General features: G+C 41.1%; 1 long non-coding RNA gene across 1 annotated transcript in view; it reads left to right on the top strand.

The window, feature by feature from the left end:
• Nucleotides 1-423: 423 nt before the first annotated feature.
• Nucleotides 424-18,421, top strand: part of LOC105467789 (uncharacterized) — a 29,755-nt gene continuing 11,757 nt past the window's right edge. Inside the window, exons 1-2 of the long non-coding RNA XR_011616303.1 lie at nucleotides 424-1,115; nucleotides 17,813-18,080. This is a non-coding gene — a long non-coding RNA (uncharacterized lncRNA). The remainder of the gene's footprint in view (nucleotides 1,116-17,812; nucleotides 18,081-18,421) is intronic.

The following is an 18,421-nucleotide window of genomic DNA, read 5'->3' on the forward strand; positions in this document are numbered from 1 at the left end:
AGCCAAGGAGAGAGGCCTCCTAATGAAACCAACACTGGTGGCACCTTGATCTTGGACTTTCAGCCTCCAAAACTGTTGGAAAATAATTTTCAGTTGTTTAAGTCACCCACTCTGAGGTATTTTGTCATGGCAGCCCTAGTAAACTAATATGGTCCTCTTCACTCCTTATAGTAATGATACTAGTAGCTAATATCTATCTTCAAATACGTTTATCACTTAATCTCCATAAATTGTGTGACGTCAATGAAAGAATTAGCTTCATTTTACACATTAAAAAGCTGAAACTAATAGAAGTTATGATAGAGCTGGGCCTGTTGATGTTCCAAAGCCATGCTCTTATTACTGGGGTTGTTAGAGTAATAATGGGATCAGAATAGTCAGGAATTCTCAGGAAGGGGAATGATGCCACTGTGTCACTTCCTGCTTCACAGGAAGTAGGACAGAGCATTGGAGGGAAGCCAGATTTAATGTCAGAAGTCTGGACCGTCAATCTCATCCCTTCCCCACTGCCTCCTTTTAAATTTTAGTCAATTCAATAAATATTTTCAACTCCTCCTCTGTACCAGGCACCAAGCTACAGACTGGAGTTCTGGCAACGAACACTGCAGACATGGCTGCCCTTAGCCGCATGGAGCTTAGGGTCTGGGAGCATTGTCAGTTTCTGAATCCTCCAAGCCCTAAACTATGTTCTCTCTTCAAATTAGAGAAAAGAAATGAGACAGCAGGCCTGCTTCTTTGAGTGTTTTTTCTTTTTTGTTTCCGTTTTCTGACAACCATACTTCACGTCTGACAGAGGAAATGATTCTTTTTGACAGTGATAAATTTATGAGTTTTGACTGTTTGTGAAGTTCCCTAATTAATTCTTTATAGACTTCTATTGGCAACTGCATTTGTGTTTTGAGTTAAAAATGGGAGTTCAGATGAATTACAGTTGAACATTCTGCTCCCTTTGAAGAGCTCATACTCCACGTTCTACGCTGTTAATCTCTCTGCTTACCGAGCGGCACCGTTTGTCTTGCAGTGACGCACGGCGGGTGGTTACCATGGCATAGGAAAACATTGCCAGCGATGGCCCTGTCGTCACGGAACCCCTGGGCCATCTCCCGAGCAACTTGGTAAGGGCTCCTAAGCCGCCCATACTTCCTTGGCACCACAAGCGTAGCTTTTTATTTTGTGTGTGGGCAGCTTGACATCTGCACCTGACCAAGAGATTGATGTGGCTAAACAAATTTAGGAAAGGAGCAACAGTGGATCTCTGTTCAGAGAGGGAGGAGGAGACAGAAGGAGGGAGGGAAGAAAGGAGAGAGGGAGAGAGCCAGAAAACAGAGAAAGAGAAAGGAAGAGAATGCACCTGAAATAGACACAAGGATAAACAGGGATCAAGGAGACAAGAGAAACAGATAATCAGAACAGTGAATATTTGTTAAATGCATGCTGTTTGCCAGGTATTACGGTGGGGGCTCTGGCTGCATTATTTTATTTCTTCTTTGTGATAACCCTATGCAGCAGAAACATTGTTATTTGTCTTACTTTCAAAGTGTAAAAACAAGCTCAGAAAGACTAAATAAATTACCCAAGTTCACACGGTTCTTCAAGTATGGAGCCAGTCTGCAAATTCAGGCAGATGAATTTAGAGGATACACTTTAAATTACTATGGTTGAGAGACAGAGTGGGTAAGAGAATTATAAAGAAAGAGGTTGAGAGAATTGGCACACACATACACACAGAGAGAAAGGCAGAGAGAGAAAGAGATAAAGACAGCGATTTAAAGAAAGAGACAGTGTGAGACATGGGAGAGTCTGAGAAAAATACAAAGAATTTAAAGAAGTGTGTAGAAAGAGTCTGAGATAGTTGACATGCACACAGAGAAAAACAGAGAGGCAGAGACAGACAGACGGAGAGAGAAGACTTGCAAAAACAACAGAAAAAACAACCCTTCCTTTATGTAAGACTAAAATATCTGAGAAAATAACAGCATGGATTCTGTGATTTTCATGTGCAAGCCATTTTTGTTTTATTTAGTTTACATTATCATTCACACTGTGGAAACGCTGGAATGGAAGAAATAATTTGCAGTGGGATACAGCCAGTCTTTGGAGACACAGGTCTCTGAATTCAGAGCTCTGACTCCAGAGCATGTGTGTTTTTCCTGAACTGTGGAGATGGCAGCATGAAAATTTTCAGGGGTGTGTGATAGGTGAAGGAGGGAAGCAGAAATGGAAGGGTTGAGGTCATCTGAATTTCTTTTACCCTCATAGAGGCCAACCAGAGTTGCACATTTTTCTTGGTCCTTCCTGGTAACTGAGCTCAGGGCAGCATTGACTGCCTGGGAGCCAAGGCTGTTAGCTGTATTACACATGGCATCCCATTAACTCCTTACAACAGGCTATATTTTGGGGGTATAATCCTTATTATGTAGATAAAGGAATAGGGCACAGAGAGATTAACTACCTATTTCAAGTTCACACAGTCTGCAGTTTATAGAACTAGAACTAGAATCCTAGCAACCTGCATTAAGAGCCCTTGACTCTAGGTCTACGTTGAAGGCAAAATGCTCAGAGTACATAGACCCTGGAGGAGCAGCGGTATTTCCAGGTATCCTTTACCGCAATCCTTATTTGCAAGGAGACCCTGGCGGGCATGTGTGTCTATTATATGAGTAGGTCAAACCTCCATGAGTTTTAGTAAGGAAAACAAATCTAAATTAGCTTGGACACAAACACTAGGGGACTTCTAATTCCTTACCAGGTGCAACCAAGCAAGGATGATGCCATCATGAGTTTTATCCACCATCATCTTTGGTGCCAAATGCAACAGATTAGGCATTGCCAGACAGTTTCTAGTCCAGTCCTGCAACACTGAATCTATAATGCTAGAGCTCAGAGAAGGGCAAGAATCCATCTTCTGTGTGTACTTGACATTGATTTGAGCTGTGATCAATCAAAAGACCCTTATCACACAGATCAACATGGAATTTGGAAACACAACAACAAGAATATTGGTAACAATAACAACAACAACAACTACAACAATGAGTGGGTCCCAAGAGCATAGCACTAAGCTTAATTAACAGATAAGAACCTACTAGGGAGGAGAGGTGACGGAGAAGTAAAATGCTTGGGCTGTGAAGTAGCACAGACCTATTTTTTAGCTTAGTGAACTCTGACAGTTATAAGCTATGTAACCTTAAGAAAATGATCAAACTTCTCTGAAATACAATTGCACTTCAAATCTTGTACTTTTACTGTTACATGAAACACAGAAGCTAATTGAAACACAGTTCTTACTCTTGAGTAAAACAGGTGATTATCTACTTAACTATAGATAATTGATGAGATAATTATAGATAACTATAGATACAGATAATTGATGAGAACTATATCAGAGCTATCCCCAAAGGTTAAAAAAACTGATCAGGGATAGAGATGTCAGGAAGAGGTTCTAGATGGGGCAAGACTTGAGCTGTAATCATGATCACTGTCATCATCGTGACTGTTGACAATATTGCTATAGGACCAACAGATGCATATGTTCACTGTATTTTAACCAACCAATACAGTGACACAGCAGGGTTTACAGCAGAGAAAGGCACTGAGTGAGGAAATTGGAGGAGACTCTGAAATCCATCTCCCCAAGGAGTTCTGGGCTAGGGTTTTTAAAGGGGATCATGGAGGGAAAGGGGCTGGAAATTTGGGTCATTGGTTGGTTGGGGTAAGGAGGATGAAATCATCAGGACTTGGAAACTGCATTTCTTGATGAGTCAGTTTCTCATGGGGGCCTCCAGACTGGATGATGTCAGTAGTTTCACTGATATGCAGGACCTAAAAGAATATCTCAATTGAAAAACTGAATATTTTATAATGTTCAAGTTATTATCTCTAGAGCAGTTAAGGGGAACTATAATCTTATAAGAGGGTCTGCATGATTCTAAAACAATAGACACCAAACAGCTATGAGGGAGCAAGCTGACCTAATGATAAAAGCTGCATGTGCTGCAAACTTGGTTTATTTTTGCTTTTCTCCCTTTCTTCTTTACTGATAGACTTTTATGCAGTATATAGGGACAATTTCAACATTAACTATCATCTTTTGAATATTAATGATGGGCCAGGATGCCACTATAGGATCTGTGCATTCTACATTTATTTCTCAGAGTCACCCTGAATTATTTATCTCAGGTTACACAAGAGGAGCCTAAAGCTAGCTTCAAGATGTATCTGACACACGGCTGGTACTTGCTTAAGGTCACAGAGCTAGGAAAGAGCTGAGATTCAGGCTCATATCCACCTGACTGCAAGTTCAGGTAGACCTCAGAAAAGATACTTATTTATGGCTTTACTCTCTAGCTGAATTTCTAAAATGTTGTTTGTAAGTCTTTTCCCTTTAAAATTGAATTACATTTTATTAGGGGCTTCTGTTATAATTTCAGGGATAATTCATCGTCATCACTGATCTCTTCTATTGCCCCCAGCTTTTCTAACCTCAGTCACTCTGCCAAGTAGCTAATGGTAATATAAACACATGCTTAAGTGCACCCAGGGATGTTGTTGCTAGACTTCCCTTTGGTAGAGTGACAATTTCTATTGTTCTGGGAGTACAGCTCCCTGAATTTTCAGAAAAGCATGTCTATCTATTAAAGCTGCATTTAATTGACATCAACACGTTGCTGCTGCTCCGCTGAATAATATTTTCCTGATTCTGATGGAGACGCCCCTCTGCATTAGTTACTAAGAATCTTTTGCTTTTCAATAACAAAGCTCATTTTGACTCAGCTTGGGCAAGAAATAATTTTTTGGAAGGATACTGTTGGAAGGATATTGTGTTTTAGAGAATCCCAGGAAATGCTGAACAACCAGTTCTAAAAATTGGGGCGGGCTCAGAGAGGGTCAGGGGAAATGGGCTATTCCAGGGGCCTATGTGAAAGGAGTTTATGGCTCATTCATCTTGAATTCTACAACAAAATTCCTAAAGGTGAGTTAGGTGCGTTTCTTCTCTGTATCCACCAACAATTGGTACTTAGTCATGTGCTGAAGCCTGACTTACACCAGTTTGCAAAACCAATTACTAAATTTTCAGAAATTTTGTGAATTAGTTGTTATCCATTGATAACTTCAAACTGACCACAGTGGGAATATGTACACCAAAGGCATTGGAAAATGTTACAAATTCGTGCTTTACTTTTTTCTTTCTCAGAGAGGTGGTTTACCAGTACACTCCCACTATAGAATATACACGCTTTAACCATCCAAAGTCATGTTTAAGAATATGAACTTCAAATCAGACTGTGGGTTTGATGTCTGGTTCCACTAGTTCCTTGCTCCGTGATCTTACAAGTTCCCTAGACTGTCTGAGCCTCAGCTTCCTCACCTGTGAGATACAGATACTCGGTCTAAAAACAAATAGGGTTTGTTGTGAAGATTCATTGACATTCACTGACTTCATCCACGGTGTTTGCCCAATAGAAAGTACTCTATACAGGTTAGCTATTTTCTTTTCTTTTCTTTTCTTTTTCTTTTTTTTTTTTTGTGGTATTTATTTATTTATTTATTTATTTATTTATTTATTTATTTTAGTATTTTTTTTTTTCAGTAGGTTTTTGGGAAGCAGGTAGTGTTTGGTTACATGTATAAGTTCTTTAGTAGTGGTTGCTGAGACTGTGGTGCACCCATCACCCGAACAGTATATACTGCACCCAATGTGTAGTCTTTGATCTCTCATTCCCCGCAGGTTAGCTATTTTTCATACTGCTTAGTAATTGTTCATCTATTTGTTTACTATTTTCTGGAGCCTCAGTATCCTGCCCAGTTCTTGGCACTAGTAAACACTAATGTTTTGATTAAGTAAGGAAGGAAAAAAGAGAGAAAGGAAGGAGAGTGGAACCATGGAAATACACTCGTTTTCACTCACTGATATGTCCCCAGCATCCAGAACGGTGTCTGACATATGGCTGGTACTCAGTGAATTTTTTTTTTTCATGAATTAATAGGTACATAAACCCTAAATTCTCTCTTGGACCACTTTGTTATATTCTTCTCTCCAGTGTCAAACTAACATCTTCCTCTCAGGTGAATTTCATTCCATATTCATGTTTCCACTCTTTAAATGACAGTGATCAGGTCATCTCTGGCCTTTACATGATGATTAAAAAAATATTTTATGTAAGATGCTGTATCTCTCCATGTTTTTATTTCTCTGGGATGAGACTTACAAAGGGTCAATGCAGAGAGTGTGTGGTGGTTAATTTTGTGTGTCAATTCACTGTGCTAAGGGATGCCTACATAGCTGGTAAAACACTATTTCTGGGTATGTCCCAGAGGGTGTTTCTGCAAGAGGTTAGCATTTGAATCAGTAAACTGAGGAAAGAACACTTGCCCTGAATGATGTGATGAGCACCATTCAGTCCACTGACGGTCCAGATAGAGCAAAAAGGCAGAGGAGGGGTGAGTTCTCTCTCTTCTTGAGCTGGGACATCCATCTTCTCCCACTCTTGGACATCAGAGCTCCTGGTTCTTGGGCCTTCAGACTCAGACTCACACCAGCAGCCCCCTCCTGGTTCTTGGGCCTTCAGACTTGGACTGAATTTTCTAGCTTGCAGATGGACGATCGTGGGACTTCTTGGCTTCCATAATTGTGTGAGACAATTCCCATAATAAATCTCCTTTTATATCTCTCGGTATTGTATTGGTTTTGTTTCTCTGGAGAGTCCTGGCTAATACAGGGGGAAAGGAAGAGTCTTTTAGGGTCAGAGTTAGTGACGGTCTCCTCATGGCCTCATAGACCTGGGCTTCCAATCTTTTATGTTAGTTAGTCTTTATTTATTTATTTTTAATTCTTATTTCAAGTCCAGGAGTACATGTGCAGGTTTGTTACATAGGTAAACTTGTGTCATGGGTTTTTTCTTGTACAGATTATTTCATCACCCAGGTATTAAGCCTAGTACCCCTTAGTTCTTCTTCCTGATCCTCTCCCTCCTCCTCCTCTTCCCTCTTTGGCAGGTTCTGGTGTGGGTTGTTCCCCTTTATGTGTCCATTCATTCTCATCATTCACTTCCCACTTAGAAGTGAGAACATGTGGTATTTGGTTTTCTGTTCCTGCATTAGTTTGCTAAGGATAATGGCCTCTAGCTCCACGGGCTTCCAATCCCACATCTCTGGATACATAGCTCTTATATTTTCCCTTATGCATCATTTTCCCCAAAGCCCTCTCATGGGGCCAAGATGAACCAGCCTAGAAAGGTTTCTAATCCTAGCCACTGTCAGTGCCTGGAACCAGACCTACAACCACTCCATCCTCTGTATCCCAGCAAGAAGAGCTAAGGAGTGGTTCTTGACAAAGCTTTATAGGGGAGATTTCACATAAATTAATTGATTAGAAACCAGAAAAGATGAGAGTAGGATAATAAATATGAGGCTCATGGGATGTAGGGTTGCCAGCTCTCAGACTTTGATATGCCAGTACCTTTCCTTTCTATAGAGTTGTCCTCCAAGGGTTCCCTAGAAACTTTGAAAAGGCTGAGACAAAGCAGTTTCGCGATACCCTTGAGAGCTTTAATATCCTCATTGAGTCTCTGCAGAGAGCCTCGTGATAGCTTAGATAATGTCTTAAAGAACATTTTGAGTCAGGCTTACATGGATTTAGAAGCCACTTCCCTATACAAGCACAACATGGGGAGGATTTGGGGTCATTCTCAGCAGAGTTATATTTTCTTTATGTCATCCATGGTAGACAGAACCATTCCTAATGGTTTCTATTCTTCTGGGGCCAGGAGAAGCATCTGGTTTTGAAGATCCCATTTTTAAAAAGTCTTTTACAAACCAGGAAACAAATTAGGTCCTTATCAGGGCCATAAACTACTACAGACAGAAAGAATAGTGAAGATGATTAGAGACATTCTAAAGTCATTAGAATGGAACAAAAGGAAAGTCTGTCTCCAGACCCCTGTATCTTCAAATGAATCCTTTTATTTAAAAGATTAATCCCTAATTAGAAAATCAGGTGATTTTCTAATCCCTAGTGGAGTGTACTCACCACGTGTCTCCAGTTGGGCTAGAAACATCCACTCTTATTGTTTTGTGTGTCTAGTTACAGGAACCCTATGAAGTTAATATTACTGTCTCCATCTTACAGATGAGGAAATTGAGGCACAGAGAGTTTAAGTAACTTTTCAAGGACATAGAGCACACATATGGCAGAATTTGAACCCAGGCTTGTATCTGACTCTAAATTCCATGTTCTTACCCCTCTTCCTGGTTGCTTTTATGTAATCTATACATCATCCATGTCTTGGAGAATTCTTTGATGAAGACCTAGTGGCAGAATCTATAAAAAAAATTAAGCATCATTTGCATTCAGAATATTAAACTCCAGTGAATCCTCTTGGTGCTTGATTTTTTTTTTTTTGAAGTGAAAGGGATTGCTGGGGAAAATTGAGAAACAAAGATCTGTGGCCATTGTACAAAACTAAGCCAGTCTGATGACCTTATGGGAAATGGTGGTGTTTTGGCATTAAGCCCTAGGTTTTCTAGAAACGTCTTCCAGGGAACCCATCTTCACTTTCCAGAATGCAACCTGGGTCACAAAAGCTGCTCAGATGTGTTTCTGCCCAGCATTAGAGATGGCAAAACGGTCGAGCATGTTTGCTTGAGTGTTGACAGAGCTTTTGGGGGTGCACCACGGTGGAAGAAAAGCTGCCTGACAGGGACAAGGTGGAATCATTCATTTTTGCCTTCTGGGTGGGGAACTGAGTTGCAGAGAAAGAGTGGGAAAAGCCTTAGTTTGCTTAGGAGCAGAACGAGCACACAGTTAATGCTCATTACATTAACTAAGCGTAGAACTTCTATACTAATTACATAAGAGCTACACATCTTTCACATAGCCCACTGAGATGGATCCCCGATGCTGCCTGTGCTGGCCTGGAGCTACAGTGGCTAATTGAAGCACATCTTGCAGTGTGTCTCTGGAGGGGAAATCGTCTGCAAATCCTACATCGGTCCAGACTCTCCATCCTGCTGCTAATATTTATGCCTGAGTTGTTTGCTAGAAACAATCAGCCTAAAGAGGGAGGATGTTTTTTTTTTTTCCAAAAAAGAACTCATGGGCAATTAGTGAGGCTATAAAGTTAATGTCAGCCTGAACTAATTTTCTGGACATCGTATCTAGAGTTTACTGTATCAGGTTATGTAAGGGCATCTGTAGAATTCAAATCCAAACGTGGGTTTTTGTCTGCATGTCCATCAAACTTTAGGGATGGAAAGTGAAGCAGTCTCTGCCTTAGCTAGTTCATCTGTTGCTTTTGCTGACTTATGATTTCCTGGGATTTACTTATTTACTGATACACTGCCTTGTTCCAAAATGGACTGGAAGCCACTCTGATGCACTGGAAACTGCTTGTACCAGCCTTCAAGAACCAATTGTTACATCATTAGGAACTTTGTGAGTCAGTTTTAAAATCATCCCTAATTTCAAATCGGCTAGAGTGAGAGTATTTACACTGTGGGAATTGGCAAACACTACACATTACGGCTTTTACCTTTTCCTTGGAGAGGTGGTTCACCAGTGCAGCCCAACTGGAGAATCCTGCATTAACTATCCAGAGTTATCCTTAAGAATATGAGCTGTGAAGTCAGACTCTTGTGATTTGATATCTAGCTTTGGGGACAGCCGAAAAATGGGCTTTGGGGTTTACATCTGGTGCTGTCATTTAGTAATCACAGGACCTTAGGCCAAGCCTTGCTAAGGTTCAGTTTCTTCAGCTGCTAAGTGGGCACAGAGACTTCATAGGGCTATCCTGAGGTAGGAATAAAGTAAGTGCCCAGAGCTGCTTTTTGGTGTCAGGTTCAGCTCCTGGGTCTCGAAGAATTCCCAAAGAGCACCGAGATCTTAAAAGATGGCTGCTGTGTTGAGAAGGATTTACAGATAATTCCAAAGGGTGTCAGGAACAGAGTTATCATTGATTAGCAATGTCTGCCATAAATATGGGTGTATTAGCTTGTTCTCATGCTGCTAATAAAGACATACACAAAACTGGGTAATTTATAATGGAAAGAGGTTTAATGGTTTCACAATTTCACATGACTGGGGAGACCTCACAATCATGGGGGAAGACAAAGGAGAAGCAAAGGTGCCTGTCTTCCATGGTGGCAGGCAAAGAGCTTGGTCAGGGGAACTCCCCTTTATAAAACCATCAGATCTCGTGAGACTTATTCACTACCATGAGAACAGTATGGTGGAAACCATCCCCATGATTCAATTATCTCCACCTGGTCCGGCCCTTGATTCACAGGGATGATTACAATTCAAGGTGAAATTTGGGTGGGGACATGGCCAAACCATATATCAGTGGGTGTGGAATGTGTGAGAAGGAATGGTCTGGGACATGGACAGAGACATGGGAATAATAACTAACATTTAGCAAGCTCTTTTGATGTGCCAGACACTCTTCTAAATGATTTACAACATATAATATTAACTTGGTTAATTTTCCTAAGAATCCAATTAGCCAGTGGTTCCAAGTCCAGGGTGATTTCTCCTTCCCTCCACCCCAGATATTTGGCAATTTCTGGAGGCTTTTTTGGTTGACATGACTGGGGGTGGGTGGATAAGTGCTATTGACACCCAGTGAATAGGCACCAGGGATACTGCTAAACAAATTACAATGCACATGACAGCTCCCCAAAAACAAATAATTATCTGGCTCCAAGTGTCAATAGTGCCAAGAATGATCAAGTCTGTAATAAAGTATAAAATACTATTATCTCCATTATATTGATGGGGCAACTGAGGAACAGAGAAGCTGAAGCACTTTCTCTAGGTTATTCAGGCAGCAAATTACTGGTACTGGATTCAGACTCATAGTGCATTCTCTTATCTACTTCACAGCTTCTTGTACTAAGTAAGATGTCAGGGAGGAGGTAGAGGAAGAACAGGAATTCAGAGCAATATCTGGCAAATAAACCAGTTACAGCTACAGTGAGTTATTTCATCTTATTTCATTTTGCTTTGCTTGTACTGAAAGTGAGCCTCCCCTCCTTTCCCTTCTCTAGGCTGGATGCTGTGACCCCTGCTGTGAGAGTTCAATCCTCTCTCAAATTTCGTCTGGCATAACGGTCCTCCTTCCAGCTGCTCCCTGCTCTCTGCCCTCACTCACTGCTGGCAGGTTGGGCCCGCCAGTGCGATTTGCTCTGACATGCTGCTGTTGCTTACTTTGTCTGGGAAAGGGAAGCTGAAAGTTGCTACAGCTTCATGGATTCGAAATATTCTTGCTTTTCCTAATGAGGAAGGCAGGGCTGATGCCAGCTCTGGTGCCACTTGAAAAACTACAGTGCTCAGGATTAGCTCCTACTGGCCCCCAATGCTCCTCAATGGTAGTGTGGCTGGCTGTCAAGTGCCGAGTGAGTGAGGCAGCTGGCACCTTCAGAAACAGTGAGTGGGAGTCAGCCATTTCTCAGGGATGCTGTGAAACTCAGAGCCCTTGCTCTGGCCTGGGCTGCTGGGTGAGCAGGGATTTATGAACAGTTTGCTGTTTTCATTATGAATAGATGAGGATGAGGAAGAATGGTGTAAAAATTAAGCAGTGGAATCAGACTGCTTTGGAAGCTGTGTGGTAGTTACCAAGGTGCCACGCCTCTCTGAGCCTCACATCTCACCTGTAAAATGGAGAAAGTTGTGAAGATTACAACTTATTAGATATAGGCATGAACCTAGACGTTGCCAAGACCTGAGAGGGCAAATAGTTTCCTTTATTATGAATGAAACCAATTTCATTCTATTCCTAATAGCTGCTATGCTGGGGAGGATTCAGAGATAAGGCCCAGGTTCATCAGGAGAGTACCTAACTGATTAGTAATATCTGTCATGGATGTAGGCATGGGGAGGGGAGGTATGTGCATGATTGATTAGTGATGTCTGTCATGAATGTAGGCATGAGAAGGGGTGACCTGTTGTCTGATTAGTGGTGTCTGTCACAGATGTAAGAATGGGGAGGGGAGACATGTACCTGATTGATTAGCGATGTCTGTCATGGTTGTAGGCATGGGAAGGAGAGGCAGGGGCAACCTGGTGTTTCCTCCCTAGGCTTGGCTGCATAGTAAATAGTCAATGCAAACTGTATTTTTATCGCTGGTTATTTAAGTCACTGTAAAGTCAAAGTAAGAAATATATCTTTGTTTGAGGGAGGCTAGAAATAAGTGAAGAAAGAAAAGTGGCTGATTTCTTTTAAATTGGTGGTTCCTAGTGCTCAAATGACTGTGCTGTTGAGGGGCTTCAACATGTTTTGACAGCACGTGATTGGAAGCCACATGATTGGCTACAATTATCTCCATTGCTGATGCTTGTTCTTGCTGTGCAGATTGGAATAAATGCAGATGCTGCAAATTGATGGTGGCCTGGTGTCTTCCAGAGTTGAGATAAAGGCTGGCTGAGGAATCAGTGAGGCCAGGAAGAGGGCTCAGCTGAGCAACTGATCAAAGTGAGCTTCTTCTGTCAACAATTGATTTATGGGGAAGAGAGTTAAGATTAAGAGGAAAAAGTGAAAAATGCCTATAGATAGTGAATCTGAATTGGTTTTGTCTGCATTCCAGGCATCCCTCCTGAGGAAGGAGCTTCCTGTGTTTTCTCTGGGGACTCACCTGTTTTCCACTCCAGGTATGGGCCCCTGACTCAGGCAGGACTGGCTACAGAGATAGGTTAAAGGTGGTCACATGATTAAAGTCAATCAGAATTAGGTCCTGGAATTTTTCTGAAACTACTTGAAAAATAGTTATTTTCTTTTCATCAGCTTTGCTAAGCTGGAGCTATATCAGTGCAAAGTTGCTGAAGGCCATTTCTGTTAGTATGAGGGAGAGGCCGCCTGAAAATGAAGCTGAAATAGAGCCAAGTGCAGATGGGAGATGGCAGGAAGCAGATTCCTGAGAACATAATTTGAGCATCTAGATCCAGCCATGCCTGCAGCTAATAACACCTGGGCTTTTGTGCATTTTTGTCTTGAGTAATTTAGGATGAATTTTTTGGTCGCTGAAAAAGGAGAGTGCTAATGAGTAGGTAATACCATATTCGTGGTCGAAACAGTATTTTCTCAAAGTCAAATAAACTTTCTTACATTTGCTGGGAGAAAGAAGGTGAAAATTCATGACAAATAAACAAGACTGAGGATAGTTCTAGCATATTAACCATGAGAGTGATAACTTCTGTAAACTGGGTATCGTTACTAAATAGGCTGGGGTCAGGAGACTTTTGGGGCAGGGGGTTATCACTGGTTTTAACAATAACCCCACAGTGTGCTTTCTGCTTTACAACTGAAGAAATCAAGAATTACAGAATAAATTTCTTAGCAGTCCAATTTCAGAGAAAAAGGAAAGTATATAAATAAAGAATTAATGTGTCATGCCCAAGATATGACAGCTGGTTAGGTTATAGGGCTTGGATCTCAGTCCAGGTCTGTCTGATGCTAAGACCCATGCTGTAATTACACATTGTCTGGCTCCTTGGCAAACATGCTAAGATGGAAGAGGAAGAGCAGAATCTGGGGCTTACTATGAGCCAGGCACACTACTGGATGCCACACATGCATTATCTCTTGAGCAAAGTTACACTCAGGTCACAGAGACTGAGGAAACAAAAGATTAAGAAAAGAAAAATTTCACACCTATAATCTCAGCACTTTAAGAGGCCGAGGTGGGTGGATCACAAGGTCAAGAGTTTGAGACCAGCCTGGCTAGACTAGTGAAACTTCATCTGTACTAAAAAATACAAAAATTAGCCACGGGTGGTGGTGGACGCCTGTAGTCCCAGCTACTCGGGAGGCTGAGGCAGGAGAATTGCTTGAACCCAGAAGGCGGAGGTTGCAGTGAGCCAAGATCAAGCTACTGCACTCCAGCCTGGGCAAAAGAGAGGGACTCTGTCTCCAAAACAAAAAAAAAAAAAAAAAAAAGAAAAGGAAAGAAAAATTAGCACACAGAAAGCAGCAAAGCTTCTCACCCTGATGCATACAGCTCCTTTTGCAACTTATATTAAAATTATTGATCAAATGCATATTATCAGCTGCTGGAATATACAGTGATAATGGCTATCTCTACTTCACTACTTAATCTTGAGCCACCAAAGGGAGCTCCAAGGAAATCGATGGAGATATTATCGCATGTTGTCACTCAAGCCATTCCTGTAGAGACTGAGGGGGAGGTGGGACAGGTAGTCACATTTCAAGCACATTTCGACATCAGTGGAGCAACTACCAACGTGCCAGAACTGCTGATAATCTCCTGAGGTGCAGGCTGGCTGGAAAAACTCTGTTCTGTACTCCAGAAAAAGTCTGTCTCAGCAGTCACTCAACGTATCTCCTTGACGATTAACATGCCACTCATTAGTGTGCTGTTTGTCCTGGGCTTGAATGAAAGCCAGCATTTCTTCCTTGAGACCTTCATTAAGTACAAAGTACTAGTCTTAAACTGCATGCAGGGACATTTTCACCTTTAACATCATCAATATTTAAAAATGTTTAACAATGAGAACATATCTGGCTCAATCTCTTCAATTTCTATTTCTCACCTCTCTGTAGATTTAATACAGAAGAGATGGCTGCTGCACTGATGATGACGGTAACTAACTATTAAGCACTCACACTGCACTTCTAACCTTGCTAGGTCGTCTATATACATTATTGCCTCATCTCTCAGGACCTTTGTTTATTTATACATGTCCCTTGGCCTGGGCCTCCCTTGTCACTCCACTTCCTTCTAATTTCCCTTCCTCTGCATTTTCAGTGACTTTGTTTCTATTCCTTCAAATTCCAGCCTGTTCTTCCCAGGTGAGCTCTTCTATTACACCCTTTCTTAGTTCCTGGTTTTTCTCTTACAGACAGCCATTATCACCAGACATTCTAGCAGTATATCACTTTGTAATTACACAATTGCAATTATGTTCATATTTTTATAATTGCTCATATGGTTACTTGACTAATGTCTAACCCTTCTCTTTAGCAGGTAAATTTCATGAGAATAAACATTGTATTATCTTTGTTTACTATTTTATTTCTAGGGCTTATCAAAGAGGCTGACACCTAGTAAGTTCTCTGTAAATATTTTACAACAGCCCTATGAAATAATCAGATAGCCAAATATTAGAGATATGGAAAGTGAAGCCCACAAAGAGTTAAATATTCTGCCAGGACCTGAATCTAGGCTCTTTCACACAAGCTCTGCCTTAACTGTTATGCTATTCTGATGCCTTCTAGAAGTTGGTTTTCTCATTTAGCAGGGTTCAAAGAGATAAATGAGGATTGATGTTCCTGGAGAACTATTTAAATGCATCTGAAAGTGTAACGCTCTTTCTCAGGTCTAATGATCATTATAGTATTAGAAGATTTTTCCTTTTATAATTCAAAGTCTGAACTCCTTAGATTAGTAACAAGACACTTCATAATTTAGTCCAGATTTCTCAAACTGACAGTTCACCAGAATCAACTGGAGAGATTTAAAAAAATACAAAAGAAATGATGTCTGAGTCTTACCACTAAAATATTCTGATTTAATTCATCTTGGGTGGAAACAGGGCATTTTAATTTTTCTTAACGCTCCCCAGGTTATTCTAGTCTTCAGCAACCTCACGAGCCTCCTCTCCTGGCCTGCCTGACTCTACATTCACTTTTCCATCTTCCTTTCAACCTCTCTCCCTCCTATGAGTAGTTTTCTTTTCTTTTTTTTTCTTTTCTTTTCGAGACAGAGTCTTGCTCTGTCACCCAGGCTGGAGTACGATGGCACAATCTCAGCTCATCGCAACCTCCTCCTCCCAAATTCAAGAGATTCTCCTGCCTCAGCCTCCTGGGTAGCTGGGATTACACGCGCCCACCACTGCAGCTGGCTAATTTTTGTATTTTTAGTTCAGACGGGGTTTCACCATGTTGGCCAGGCTGGTCTTGAACTCCTGACCTTGTGATCTGCCCACCTTGGCCTCCCAAAGTGCTGGGATTACAGGCGTAAGCCACCGTGCCCTGCCTCCTACTAGTAGTTTCCTAAGAAGCTGTGTTCACTTTTTCTCCCTCCATGGCTGTTAGTTTTCTCTCACAGTGTCCCCATGGACTCTCTGTGCCTATTTTCTTCATGGCACTCATCACACTGCATTTTTTTTAAATTTAAATTTGGAGAAGAGGAGACTTTACTTATTATAAAGAGTTGCAGCCTGCAGAGTGGCCATTCTGACCGGCTGAGAAACATAGCCTCTAGCCAGAAGCCAGAAACAAATGCTTCGAGGAAGGAGCAAAGGGAACAGGAATTGATGCCCATTGGGATGGCCAAATATACATATTCAATAAGCTACAGAAGGAGGCGTGCATATTTATGAAAGGAGAAATGTACACCTGTGCAATCGAGCTTCTTGCTTCTCCATGTTCAAAAAATGGCGGCAATCTGAAGATGGAGTTTTGGCCCTCTGATGTCAAAAGGTGAAACAGAATCCATGGAAACCCTTATTGTGCATCCTCTGTAGACTGGCCAGGAAGTGTTACACACTTTTAAACAACCAGATCTCGTGAGAACCCATTCATTCTCACAAGAACAGCAAGGGGGATGCCCATCTCCATGATTCAATCACCTCTCACCAGGCCCCTCCTCCAACACATGGGGATTACAATTTGACATGAGATTTGGGTGGAGACACAGAGCCAAACCATAACAGAGTATGAGTGTGTCTGACCTTCCCATCCTGTCATGGCTGAGAACTCAGTTTTCAGATGGGGTCTCCTTGTCCAAGAGATGATACATTCAGTCAGTTGAGGAGCTTAGAATTTTATTTTTAGTTTGTATTCTCCCCCTTTTGTCCCAAATCTGCCAGAGGCAGCATCAATGACCAAACTTTTATTTTCTTCCCTATCTTTGTGGGGTGGTGTGGCTGCTTGCCCTGGGTCCATCTTGTCCTTCAGTGAGACTCCTATGGCCAAGGGAATTAGAGCCAAAAGACTTATGGTCAATTAAACTTTCTAGGACAGACAGGAATGGAGGTGGGCAGAAACCCATCAACTGTTAAAACCTTTTAAGCAACATAAGAGCAAAAAAACAAAGCCAAAAAGCCAGATGACAGAATTGACATATCTATAAGTTCTGTGTGTTGAGCTACTGTAATCTTGGTTTTAGTAACAGAGTTGTAGTAATTAGCTGTATGAAACATAAGCATTTTGCTAAAAGCTTTTAAGCTAAGGAATGTAGAGGTTTTTGTCGTGCCACGATGCCTTTTACAGTCTCTTTAGTAATTTGTCCTAAAGTGGTCAAATTTTTAAAAATCATATCTCGATTTGCATAAACCTCTAACTGGGAACAACTATACAAGAAGACTCTGTCACCAGATAGCTTTTGACATCCTCTTGGTAATTCTCTTTTAAGTTTATGGGAAGTTTGTAGTTGGCATGAATGAAAATGGGCCACATAATGCCCCAGGAGGCAAAGTACCTGAGTCTATCAGCTCTTTAGGCATTTGTGTGCCTGTCGTTGATTTGGAGGGTCTGAAGTAATTCTGTCCTTCAAAACCAGCCCTTACAATGTCATGTGCCCACCTCTTCTGCAATAGCCCCTGGTCCTAGAGAGAGGCACGTTGTATTTTAACCCAACACTTCTTTATTTGAATTTAATGCTCTTGGTGTTGCTCAAGTGGACTGTGATCTACTTGAGGTCATGGTCTGGGTTTTATCCAATGCTCTACCCAAAAATGTCTACTGTATAACAAATGTTTGACACATGATAAGAAAAAGGAGTGGGTGATTTAATAAATCAATAAAATGTAAGGATGATTTTACACATTTTATATTTCTTACCATTTTTCCATTTGAAGTATTTTCCAGGAGTCAAGAAATATCTACATGTCCACTGAGATAAAATATTTTAGTAAAGCAGCTCTGTCTAATCATTCAGTCAAACATGAGCCTCAATGCTAAGATCATCATCAGTTTTTGGAAAGACTATTTTGGACTATATGAAATTTTAAGAAGTACCTAACCTGGAGACGTCATCAAGTCCAGTGATTCTCAAACCAGCTGCCTATTGGAGTCATCTGGCAATGAGACTGGTTACCATCTAACCAACTGCCATATACATTCACTGTAAGCCTACTATGTAGCATGGACTAAGACATTTATTTTATAAATTAACAGAGGAGTTTCTCATTGCATAAACCCAGAAGTTCACTGTGTTCTGAGCTCTGAATATAACCTCTCCTCCTTTTTCTTACTTATCACGCATCATTCCACAGACCCATCCTAAAAACTGCAATTGACTTTCTTTGCGAAAGCTGGGGGAAACCCCATCACTATAAAATACCATATTTTCTGTTTTTTTCCTAATTGAGTATCTCTCACCTCCTTACAGTAAGCCTATTCATTATGCCTTTTAATAAAGACCAAGAAAGAGAATAATAACTTTTTAAATTGACTTTTTCAATTGC

This window comes from Macaca nemestrina, chromosome 18 (assembly GCF_043159975.1).
Source record: "Macaca nemestrina isolate mMacNem1 chromosome 18, mMacNem.hap1, whole genome shotgun sequence".
NCBI lineage: Eukaryota > Metazoa > Chordata > Mammalia > Primates > Cercopithecidae > Macaca > Macaca nemestrina.